The following is a 13,242-nucleotide window of genomic DNA, read 5'->3' on the forward strand; positions in this document are numbered from 1 at the left end:
ATATAAAGAAGAATTACATAATTTACCAAAGTCAAAAGAGTAGTCTTAAACTACTGTGAAATTTCTGTAGGCCTCCTTTTTTTTTTTCTCCAAAACCTTTAATATGCTAATACACATTTTTTTGTATTTTTTTTTTTTTAATTATACTTTAAGTTCTGAGATACTTGTGCAGAATGTGCAGGTTTGTTATATAGGCATACATGTGCCATAGTGGTTTGCTGCACCCATCAACCCATCATCTACATTAGGTATTTCTCTTAATGCTATCCCTCCCCTAGCCCCCCACCTCACTGACAGGCCCTGGTGTGTGATGCTCCCTTCCCTGTGTCCATGTGCTCTCATTGTTCAACTCCCAGTTATGAGTAAAAACATGTGGTGTTTGGTTATCTGTTCCTGTGTTAGTTTGCTGAGAATGATGGTTTCCAGCTTCATCCATGTCCCTGCAAAGGACATGAGTGCATCCTTTTTTATGGCTGCATAGTATTCCATGATGTATATGTGCCACATTTTCTTTATCCAGTCTATCATTGATGGGCATTTGGGTTGGTTCCAAGTCTTTGATATTGTTAACAATGCCACAGTAAACATACGTGTGCATGTGTCTTTATAGCAGAATGATTTGTAATCCTTTGGGTATATACCCAGTAATGGGATTGCTGGATCAAATGGTATTTCTAGTTCTATATCCCTGAGGAATCACCACACTGTCTTCCACAATGGTTGAACTAATTTACACTCCCACCAACAGTGTAAAAGCATTCCTGTTTCTCCACATCCTCTCCAGCATCTGTTGTTTCCTGACTTTTTAATGATCACCATTCTAACTGGCATGAGATGGTATCTCATTGTAGTTTTGATTTGCATTTCTCTAATGACCAATGATGATGAGCTTTTTTTCGTATGTATGTCTTCTTTTGAGAAGTGTCTGTTCATATTCTTTGCCTACTTTTTGATGAAGTTTTTTTTTTTTTTTTCTTGTAATTTTTTTTTAAGTTATTTGTAGATTCTGGATATTAGCTCTTTGTCAGATGGATAGATTGCAAACATTTTCTCCCATTCTGTAGGTTGCCTGTTCACTCTGGTGATAGTTTCTTTTGCTCTGCAGAAGCTTTTTAGTTTAGTTAGATCCCATTTGTCAGTTTTGGCTTTTGTTGTCTTTAGGCCTCCTTTCTATTCATGTTTCTACTTTAGAAGACACATTATATATATGCTTATATATATGTTTATATATAGATATATATGTTTGTTTATATATCTATATACATCTTCTAAATATATATGTCTATAAATATGTCTTCTAAAATAGAAACATGAATATATATCTAGAAACCTATATGTCTTCAGAAGACAAATATATATGTATATGTCTTCTAAAGTGTGTGTATGTGTGTATGTATATATATGCGTGTGTGTGTGTGTGTATATATATATATATGTATTTGTCACCAGTTCTCCTGGGGAATTTATGTTTTATTGAGATGAGATGAGAAGCAAATATGGCAGTGTTGGTTAACTTATCACCACCTTGTTGTTGTCTAAACTCAATCACTTCCTATTGTGTCATGGTTTGATTATAAATTTCCTCTAAGCCTCTTTTTCTGGACACTCACTTATCACCACTAATCCTACATATAAAAAGTTGGATACTGGCCACTCTGAAAGTTGACAATCTAATATGGATTAAATGTAAAAATAAAGCTAGTGACTCCAAAACCCACCACTAGCTGGTTCATCACACCTGTATATTTTTACGCTTTCTCAGTCCACACTCTGACCCAACTCATCTTCTTGGAAGCCTGGCACCTATTGTTGGCTATTTGGTTGCACACTACAAATGATCTTATGTGCCTGGAGCCCCTGTTTGCATTTTTTTTTTTAAGAGAGAGTGTTGTATACTTAAATCTCAATAAGCAAAAGAAAAAGAATGAAGTTTGGAAACCATCACTTCTAAAAAGCTTGTATTTTATTATTTAGAACAGACTTGTTTAAGGGAAAGATAAAATCAATATTTTTCCCCATTTTCAATAAATGCCTAGATATTAGATTTTATGTTTGTTTGAAATAATGTTTTAAACTTGGGAAATTTTGGGTAAGAAAATAAGTAAATAAGGTGGATAGAAATAAACCTTTTAAAATTAAATTCTCTTCACTGAAGAATGTATTACTGGGAAAGGTTTTAAAAACTTCACTAGAGGTCCTTCCAATTTTTTTCACCTGTATTCCTCAAGATGGGGTAGTCGAGGACAAACTGATTACTGTTTTAAGCTTCCTTCCAAATTCCTATTGCTGTTATTTATGATTCTACTCCAAATGTAAAATTTAGGCCTTTCCAATATTTACTTTTAAAATGAAGAGACTTTCTCATTCTTATGAATAAAAATACTCCATGTTGATGGAAAAATCAATAATCTTGGTGCCAAAGTGCTTCATTCAAACTCTTAGACAATAAAATAAGCAAGACATTAAACTATAGCAAAGGTTCCAACCTTTCACTAAACTAGACTCACCTTGAGGAGCTTATATAAGTACAGATTTCTAAGTTTTCCCAATCTACTCTTTCTTCCCTTCCCAAGATTCTGAAATTAATTGGTTTGGGTGAGCTTGATCCAATACATTTTACTAAATACATATGTTTATTATATGTAGCCTATATTATAAAATATAATTATAACAGAATAAATATAATAAATATAGTATAAATGAAGTATATTTATTATATAATTATTTAAGGCTAAAGATCCGTGTCCACAAAGGCATTTTATATAGTTGCTCTTTGCTAATGCCAGACAAATTCATGCAAAAGACATGGTTGGATAAGAAGAAAGGAAAATGAGAAATAACATTCCTATTTATAATTTCTATTTATTTATTTTCACAAAAAACACAAGTAGCTAAAGGTAGTCATTTGCCTCAAATTCCCAATCAGGTTTGAGAAGTTTTCTGTCTGAATTTCCTAATTCTAAGTGAGAGACTGAAAATGCAAATGAACAATGACCAAAGTACCTATGACAACACAACTCTGACCCAGAATGTCTGTGGCCACCAGCCCAGGAAGCAAAACCCCACTTCTGTAGCCTTCAGCCCAGTGTGGTCAGGACTTGGTCGATGACTGCCAGCTTTCCTGTTTTTTTTTTTTTTTTTGGCTTCTGCTTCCAACTCAGGACCAAGGAAAGAAAGCCAAATATGTTACCCTTCTCTAAACAATCACTTAGGATGCCCCACTTCTAGTTAGTACACTTTCAGCTTCCCTGAAACTTTCCTTTTTTTTTAACTGTAAAACATTCCCATTCCCATCTGTCTTTGAGTCTTTGTCAAATACAGGTGATGGTGACTGACTTCCTTGCTCTGGCAAGCTCTAAATCAATAGGTGCTGTTTGTTCTCATTTTGGTGGTGTTTATTTAGTTCCACGTAACTAAAAATGGGGAAAATAAAAATGGGAAAAAATAAATTATCCTTGCGCATGCATGTAAGATAATTTATACCAATTTATGCAATTTCAGAAAATGAGAGGAGAAAGCAGATAAAGTCACCAAGGCAAGTGTTCAAAAGGGCAATAATTACAGTGACAAGAGGAATCCCAATAACTTTTTTTTTTTTTTTTTTTTTTTTTTTTTTATGAGACGGAGTCTGGCTTTGTCACCCAGGCTGGAGTGCTGTGGCCGGATCTCAGCTCACTGCAAGCTCCGCCTCTCGGGTTTACGCCATTCTCCTGCCTCAGCCTCCCGGGTAGCTGGGACTAGAGGCGCCGCCACCTCGCCCGGCTAGTTTTTTGTAGTTTTTAGTAGAGACGGGGTTTCACCTTGTTAGCCAGGATGGTCTCGATCTGCTGACCTCGTGATCCGCCCGCCCGTCTCGGCCTCCCAAAGTGCTGGGATTACAGGCTTGAGCCACCGCGCCCGGCCTCCCCCAATAACTTTTATTCTCAGCAAATATGGCTACACAGTCAAGAGTGTTGAGGACCTGAGAATGGGAAGTCACTGCTTTGGCTCCTGTGATTCCACCAACACTTGCCTGAATTCTCTTGAATCAACGAATCAGGAGTGGAAGACTAGAAGCAACAAAGAGAGGAGCAGGTAGTAGAGGGGGTAACTTTTAGAAGGCTGTACAGTGGTCCGTTGATATCCACAGAGGATTGGTTCCAGAACCCCCCACATGTACCCAAATCAATGTATACTTAAGTCCTGCTATTGGGACTATAGACTCCAGGTATATGAAAAGTCAAATGTGTATGTGTGTGTATGTATATATGTGTATATATATACATACACATACATATATGTATATATATCTCTATACACATATGTATATATGCATATATATATATGTATATGCAGTATTTTTGATCTGCTTTTGTTTGGAAAAAAGTCTCTGAATAAGTAGACCTGTGCAGTTCAGACCTATCTTATTCAAGAGTCAACTGTAATTTCAATATTTTGTAACAGTTTAGTCACCAATATTGAAGTTGAGAGAAGGAAGTTCTCTCTTGTGGACAATATGAAATGCTCTAAAACTTGAATCCAAATGTACATTCTTGGCATCACTGAAATAATCTGAGTGTGTAACATTTATGATATATTCAAGAGGAAAAACCCAGCTCTTTACACTGTAGACCTGTTTTGTTGTTGTTGTTTTAGTTTTGAGAAGGCAAAGTTTTAAGGCAATTTAGTTCTAAAAGCATTACTGAGTATTTACTATTTGCAATTCACTGCACTTGGTAATAAACTAGAGAGAGATGCAGAAACTCTCTTTTCTCCACCAATTCTTCAAAGGAAAAAACATTTCCATTGTAATTAGGTGACAATCTACACAGCTAATTGTGCATACCAATTCACCGATAATTTACAGTTGCAATATGGTGTCATAAAAGGAGTCATAAAACTTCGTGACTTTGTTTATTTTTTTCTCTGTAAGATATGTGCTGCAAAAGCAAACTAACATCAAATAAATAACTCCTCCTGTCTTTTAAAAATCATGCATGATCTAATACTTTCCACAACTCTGGTATTTAAAATATTTCCATTATGACTAGTTAATTGCATAAATTCAATAATTAATTATATTCTAATGATCAAGAAGAATCTTTATCAAAAATAAAACTTGCAGACATTGGGAAGGAATTAAGGCATGTTAGCACATTTTCTACATCAATCAGGTACTTTTAGTGTAAATGCGTTATCAAGTGAACTGAAACATTAAATAGAGGAATTTGGTATCATTGTGGGAAAAATAATCTCATCAGTTTTCAAATTTGGCTGCCCTTTGGAGCCATTTGAGAAATTTTTGAAAAGCAAGACACAGGTATTCTAATTTACTTGGTCTGCAGTGTGGCCCTTGCCAGGTGATACTAACATGTGGCATAGAGTGAGAACCATCATTATATAGTCTAGAATCTAGTTTATTACTCCTTCAGTATTATACTTCTCCTCCTGCTCTTGGGACTTTTCCTGATTTCATAGGTTTGTTGAGCAGTTTTTGTTGTTGTTTGTTTTTTTAATGTTGACTTCTTTTCCCAAGTAGGTATTCTTCCTGGAAAGAGATAGTACTCACTGTAGATGATTAATTGACTTCCTAGTCAAATTAGTCCTTGATGAGTCTAAGCGGTGGGTGGTAGACATATCTCATCTCCCCAGTTTGATCAGCCTAGGATAGGCATGCCATCCATCTTTAAGACAACAGACCTATAGACCTAGTAGGCCAATGCTAGAAACAAAAAAGGCAACAGCTATATCCAGGTCATTACAGCTTGTCAATTTGCTTCTCCCAAATTACTGCACTTCTTGTTTCTTCATTGGTTTACACGCATGCTTATTCATGTCCCTTGATCAGCTTTTTCTCAATCCTGGGTACACAACAGCATCACCTGGGGAGCATTTTAGATGCCTGATGCCTAATTGCATCAGTCTCTGGGGGTGGGACCCAGTTATCAGTGTTCTTTAAAGCTCCTCAGAAGACACTGTGAACCATTGCCTTAGGCTGTAGTGCTCTCGATATTTACCTAAGACATTCATGAATCTGCATTTTCTTCAGTTGGTGTTACAGAGCTACAGACCAGCTCTGACCCAAGCTAATTTATTTTATGGCAGATAGATACTATTAAAAACCTAAAAAAAAAAATTTAATAGAAGTCCTTGGTGATGTACTTACAGAGCCCTTATACTTTGGGCCAGGGGCTCTTGTAAGTTCTGCACGTAGATTGAATTATTTACTCTAACATCTTACAGATGAGAACATTTCCAAACGTTACACACTTAGTGTTTGGGCCAAGATTCAAATGAGGCACTCTGGCTCCAGAGTGTTAACCACAGGTGACCAGCGATGTGGCTGTTAACACTACTAGATGTGATTAGATAGGTGATATTCTTACTCTTCCATTTTGCAGGTAAAGAATCAAGGTACAGAGAAGGTGTCCTAGGATCACACAGCTAGTAAGTGGCAGAGCTGGGATTTGAACTCAAAACAGTCCCACCCTCAGGATGATGTTCTGTTAATAATCTAGCTTTTTTTTTTTTTCCTACAAATATTCAACTGACCCAGCTTTCCATAAATTTATATGACTATAGATTGTAATTTGGTATTGCGAGTTTCATTTGCACTTCTGAACTTACTCTCCATGTTTTACCCAGAATTTTATTTTTAAAAAAAGAAATAAAACTTTGGTGGATTTTTCATTCTGCTACAACGGACTGCACTGGAGAAGCAATTACTACAGAGATGCTACAGCTGCTTTCTCGATATTAGCCCATGGTTTTAAAGTGTCTTTGATTTGTAAATATGTTAGCTACCACAAGTCCATCAAGACGGTATGTAGAAAGACGAAAATATCCTCCACTCCAAATCTTTATGTGCCTGAAAATCCCTTTAATTTCCCTTATTAGTTTGGTATGTCCTTAATTTTATATTAAAAATACAGTTTTCTTCTAGCTATTGGACATTGTCCCACTTGAAACTTTTAAAAACAAATTAATCAGAATTTTATGGTAATTACTATGTAAATAGGACAAATATATCTCAGTCCTTTGGCAAGCAGCCTTGACAATTGAAACAGTTTCACATTGTGGATTTCAATCAATGTAACAAAGTCACTGAGCACAGCCTAAAATGAATCAATTCTAGATTGCAGGAGGTTTTTAAAAGTTTCTTGCTTCTCACATCATAGTATAAAAATCATCCCAGGCTATTGTTAGAATGCAAAAATCTGATTTGGGAGACTGTAAGTGAGATGCTGGACTTCGTATTTCCGGTAAGGTATCAAGTGATGTACATGCTGCTGGTCTGTGAACCACACTTTGAGTAGCAAGGACACAGTGGTGGTAAACTAGTTCTCCAGAGGAGGAAAACAAAGCCCTGGCTTGTAGTATTTGCTAATTTCCATGATATAAATGTTCCCACAATGACCACATTCAAGCTACCAACGTGATGTCATTGAAAATGGAGTTGGCGAGAGACATCCAGCACTCTGCCCACAATTAGCTCTCCAACCAGGTACAAGCCAGTTCCAGCACAGTTCCAGCACACCACTGGCCTACATAAGCATAAGTGCATGCACCTTCAAGATCCCACAATATAGGTTTTTCACTCTGCAAAGCATTTCAGGAGGTGAGGGAGAATAAGAATGTCATAGGAAAAAATGACAAGATTAATTACAAAATTTTCAGCATAGGTGCAAAATAATCTAGTTCCAAGGCTATAGGCTGATGAGAGGGCATGTTTAAGAAGTTAAAAGACATGTGTGGCCAATAATGGAGCCTTTGGGGAAGATCTGAACCAGGTTTGGACTGTGATGGGTTTGGATGAGTGGGAAAGGAGAACACTCACAGAAAAGAAAGTGGGATAAGCACTAGCAAAATGTGTGATGCTAACCAAGAGTGAAGGAAAACTTGGAATTCCTAAAGAGTTGGGAGTAGTCATTGGTCCAACAGAATGAGGGCATCCTGCTTTCAGAAATGTTTTATTCTCTGGCATGATTGAGGAATAACATATTCAGATTAATCGAACATCCAGGTTAGTAGAGAGTTGACATATGTACCAAAAAGAGATGCAATGTTTAAAGTAATAGAATATATTAGAGTACCCAGAACCAAATTTCTTTTTCTTCTTTGATGAAGAAAGAACTTTGGGATCTTCCATGTTTCAGAGCCATGGCTTTGAGCACCTTTGGTCCCTTCTGGTAGGGTTCTGTGATGGAGCCTGCAAAGTTTTGTTTGCAGTGTCCTGTAAGAAGAGTGTATTTTCAAGCCTTTCTCCTGGGCTGTAGAATGAGAGCATCCTAAGAAACAGACTCCTTTGGAGAGAATTTCTAACTGGAAGAAATGCTCTTCCTTGTAGTGCATTGAGTGCTTAAGAGCTCAAACTCATTTCCACATCTATAATTGGGGCTAATAATACCGATCTCATATGGTTTTGGTGATTATTAAATGGAACTTGGTCAAGAAATATGGTGCTCAATATTTGAATGAGCACTACGAGTTACTGCGGGCCTTGTAGCCAAGCATACACCATTACTAATTTTTAAATCAGGATTGCTTAACACAGACTTATTGTCTACAAGGCCATAAACCCCACGTGAATTGTGGACAGGATGAGGCTTGGGGAGAAAGTATTGACTGGTCCCCAAGCCTGCAGAGCTAAGGTTTCTGCATTCTGCACACATCTTTGAAAGAACCTTTGACCACCTGTGCACAATGTTTAAACGCCTAGGAACCTTCCCTTGCTACCCAGCCAGAGACTTTCCCTAGACCCCCTGACAGTTCCCTCAGTCAGCAACTGTATGAGAGAATCTTCTTACGTTTCTAAAATCTGAATAGAGGTTTATTTGGGAAAAAATCCTTTTCCCTCCTGTCTCTTGGAATAAATGTACTATTTCGTTTTCTTAATTTGTACTATGTTAAGAACCAGTAGAGGGAACTTAAGGTCAATCTGTCTCTCAGGTTGAGTAACTCTAAGCTATAAGCTCCAGAATCTTGTCTTTGTCCCTGATTCCAAATGGGCTTGTGGGGAAAAGTGATATAACCATGAGATCACTGTGTTCTTTTAGATGATTTCCTGTTTCCTGTGTATTTAAATACACAGGGAATAATCCCGCTATTAAAATGAGACCCTGTATGTGTGTATGGGCAGAAGTTCAATGAAAAAGGAAGAAAAATATGCTTGCTGAATACCAGATGTAGAATGCATAAATCCTGTCAGAACAAGTGGGGAATAGCTTTTATGGCTGACTTGCAAGAAACCTAAGGGAATTGGGAAATCAGATAGGCATGTGTCAAGCAGACTTATTTAAATCATCCACTTCCTCAGCAAAATAAAAGTTTGAGAGGGTTCTGCTTCCTTTTGTGGTTTGAAATTACAGTTGTAGGCCTCAGAAGTCCTGTTTGATTGAGGGCTTCCAAGCAAAGACGTTATACGACCTAGTTCAGGCGCCCAACAACACTGGGGTTACTCAATGCCTCTCCCTGAGGTCTCCAACCTTGCCTTGTTTGTACTTTGTGTCCTTTGTCATCTCAGAAGTAAATTGTAGTGCAGCTGACCACTGCTTCATGGCCCTCCAGCTTGTCCCTGCTAAAAGACTTTTGCATCTGAAAGAGAAAGATGCCCGCTGGCTTCCTTCTTAGACCACTGCTGTAGATCCTGAGCACAAACCTTAGTTCTGCAGGCTTGGAGACCAGGCAATGCTTTCTCCTTGCAGCCTCATGCTGTTCGCAGTTCAGGGTTTATGACCTTATAGACAATCAGTCTGTGGTAAGCAATTCTGATTTAAAAACTAGTGATCTGTGTATGCTTGGCTACAAGGCCCACATGAATTTGTAGTGAGAGATAAAACTAGATACCAATTATTTCCAGGTATAATATCCTAACAGGTAAGTTTTTCAGGAGGCCACATTGTAGTTCAGTAGATTACTGGTGAGTATAGATACAAAGCAAAGGTATTTAAGCACAAACCATTTCCTTTAAGGTGTGGTAGCTCCCTAAATAGTTCTTCTTAGGATATTTCCATTTTAAAATGTCCCATTAAATATATTATTTTTATATACAGTATAATTTTTTAAAAGCATGCTGACATGGAAAGATGGGCTTTGCAGATCCAGGTTTAAATCATTCCAAATCTACCGCTTACTAATGTGTGTACTTCAGCACGTTACTGTACCTCTCTCAGACTCATTTCCTTATCTTCTTACTGAGAATGTGTGTGTAAAAAGTATTAACATGGAATCTAGCACGATGTCTAGCACTGTGTGAAGCCCTGACAAATTCTTATTCCTCACCATTCGTCTGTTCATCTGTATTAGTTCATTTTCACGCTGCTGATAAAGACATACCCGAAACTGGGGACAAAAAGAGGTTTAATTGAACTTATAGTTCCACATGGTTCAGGAGGCCTCAGAATCATGGCAGGAGGCAAAAGGCACCTTTTTTTTTTGGGATGAAGTTGCCCAGGCTGGAGTGCAGTGGCACGATCTCGGCTCACTGCAACCCCTGCCTCCTGGGTTCAAGCAATTCCCTTGCCTCAGTCTCCCAAGTAGCTGGGTTTACAGGAGCCTGTCTCCATGCCTAGTTAATTTTTATATTTTTAATAGAGACAGGGTTTCACCATGTTGGCCAGGCTGGTCTTGAACTTCTGACCTCAGGCGATCCGCCCACCTCGGCCTCCCAAAGTGTTGGGATTACAGACATACACAAGAGTGCCCAGCCCCAAAAGGCACTTCTTACATGACAGCAACAAGAGAAAAATGAGGAAGAAGCTAAAGCAAAAACCCCTGATAAACCCATCTGATCTTTTGAGACTTATTCACAACCATGAGAACAGTATGGAGGAAACTGCCCCCATGACTCAGTTATCTCCCACCAGGTCCCTCCCACAACACGTGGGAATTGTGGGAGTACAATTCAAGAGGAGACTTGAGTGGGGGCACACAGCCAAACCATATCACTACCCATCCATCCATCCATTCATTTATTCCTTTGCTAAATGCCTGTTGAACACCTTTTATGTGCCAACCACCGTCAGTTAGGGAAGGCACAGACAAGAGTGAGAGGTGAGCTCAGTTGATGGTATTTAGGTGGGTCTATTTCTGGGCTCTCTATGCTTCTCCATTGACCTATTTGTTTATTTTTTTCTCTTTTTTTGCCAAAGACTTTCTTAATCTTTAACAATGTAATTCCAGTGAGAGAAAAAGAAGTTTCAGAAGTAATATTACCAAATCATGGGGAATTGTGGGGGTAGTGAGCGAATTCAGGAGAGAGACAGAAAGAGAGGGAGAAAATGAAGGCCATATAAGGTAAAGTGTTGAATGTTACGTGCTCTGTTGACTGTGGGCCCCAGGATGTGTATGATGGAATTTACTGAAACAGAATTTGCACATTTATAAAAAGGATGCAGTTTTAGAAAATAGCTAGTTATGCTAGCGTCTTGTTTCTTCATTGATGCTGCAATGTTATATAAGCACTGAATCCTCCCACATTTCCAGCTCTTATCTAAAAGCCAGAGTGTGTACCACCTGGGTTGAGAGGAAGATGAAATGAAATTGGGGAAGTGGGGAAGTAAATGGTGAAAAGCATCCTGAAAGAAACCAACTAGATATGTTCAAGTCAGTAGGTTATTTAGTATTTAGAGTTATTTAGTAATTTGAGAAATGTGTAACGGGTGTACTGACATGCTTTTTCTCTCATTTTCTTCCTGTTCCACCTGTAGCAATTCTACCACCTTTGTTGACCTCTTCTTCTTCCCCGACTTATTGCTGTAGAGGCTACCTGAGCTCATTGTCCCTGGAGATGGACCAAATAGAAGAACAAGCAGTGCCTGTGTAGTGAGCTTCAAGAGGCATCTGTTCTCTGGGGAGTGGGTGGGTGGTAAAGAAAAGGTGGGAGATGTGTATATTAGCTATCCATTACTGTATAATTAATTATACACAAAACTAAACTATACACTAAACTAAAACTTCACAGCTTAGAACAGCAAGTATGTATTATCTCACACAATTTCTGAGAGTCAGGAATCTGAAAATGGCTTAGCTAGTTTGGTTCTGTCTCAGGGCGCCCTATGGAGTTGCAGCCAAGATGTCATCTGGGACTACTATCATTTGAAGGCTCAGCTGAGGCTGGAGGCTATGCTTCCAAGATGGCTCACTTATAGGGCTATTGGTGGGAGGCTTCAGTTCCTCTCCAGGTGGAACTTTCCTCATGGCATGGAACTGGCTTCCCTCAGAGTGAAAGACCCAAGAGAGACACTAAGACAGAAGTTGCAATGTTTTCATGACCTAGTCTTGGAAGTGACATACTGTCATTTCTACTATATTTTATTCATGAGAAACAAGTCATTAAGTCCAGCCCACACTCAGAGTGAGAGGATTTAAGCTGAACCTCTTGAAGAAATGGTATCAAAGTATTTATGGACATTTTAAAAACTACCACAATACACATAGGTGAACTTCACAAGGGGTAGACATGGGCTGAGACAGAATATTGGATAATATCTCATTCTGCAAACAGCAGTCTCATCTGTAATAAAATCCCAGCATTCAGAAATTATCACAATCAAGTAGGAAAAGGGCTTGTTGGCAAAAACTTATCAAAGATGTTACTCCATTTTCCATTTATTCTGAGCCACAGCATAATAGCAACAAATTGTGTGTCCTGTGTAATTTGAGTACCTCTGCTCAATAATAGCTGAACAGATTTTATCCTATTTTTAGAATGGTTAATATGTACACATGGCACAAAATTTAAAAGATATAAAAGTTTCTGATTCAAAAATAATGTTCCCTCCCTTTCTTTTTTTCTGATTCTTTGAATGCAATCAGATTTACTTATTTCTCATGTAGCCTTCCATGTACAGCCTCTGCTGTACATGTAGATACACATATTTTTTTCTTTCCCACAGATAAAATACTATATGCATTGTTTTATTCTTGGCTTTTTTTTAATGGATAGTATATCTTCAAGGACTTATACAATAGCATATATAGACCTGTTTTATTTTTTTTAAATGTCTGCCTAGTACTGCATTATATTTATTTAAGCAGTCATCTATAGACAGACGACATTAAGTTGTTTCCAGTCTCTTGTTACTATGGACAAAGCTGCAATGACTATCTCTGCACATTCATCATTTCTCACACAGGAGTAGAATTCTTGTTCATTTGTAACATTGACAGATACTGACAAATTCCTCCCCAAAAGGGCTTACCATTTTACTCGCACCACAGTATGAATGCTTGTTTCTTCAAACCCTTGGCAATACAATAGAT

The 13,242-nt window shown here is 38.0% G+C and overlaps 1 long non-coding RNA gene across 1 annotated transcript in view; it reads left to right on the plus strand.

The window, feature by feature from the left end:
* LOC111554921 overlaps positions 1-12,900 on the plus strand; it is a 50,037-nt gene extending 37,137 nt beyond the window's left edge. The window contains exon 3 of the long non-coding RNA XR_002735368.1: positions 11,688-12,900. This is a non-coding gene — a long non-coding RNA (uncharacterized LOC111554921). The remainder of the gene's footprint in view (positions 1-11,687) is intronic.
* Positions 12,901-13,242: the final 342 nt, after the last annotated feature.

This window comes from Piliocolobus tephrosceles, chromosome 5, assembly GCF_002776525.5.
Source record: "Piliocolobus tephrosceles isolate RC106 chromosome 5, ASM277652v3, whole genome shotgun sequence".
In the NCBI taxonomy this organism is placed as follows: domain Eukaryota; kingdom Metazoa; phylum Chordata; class Mammalia; order Primates; family Cercopithecidae; genus Piliocolobus; species Piliocolobus tephrosceles.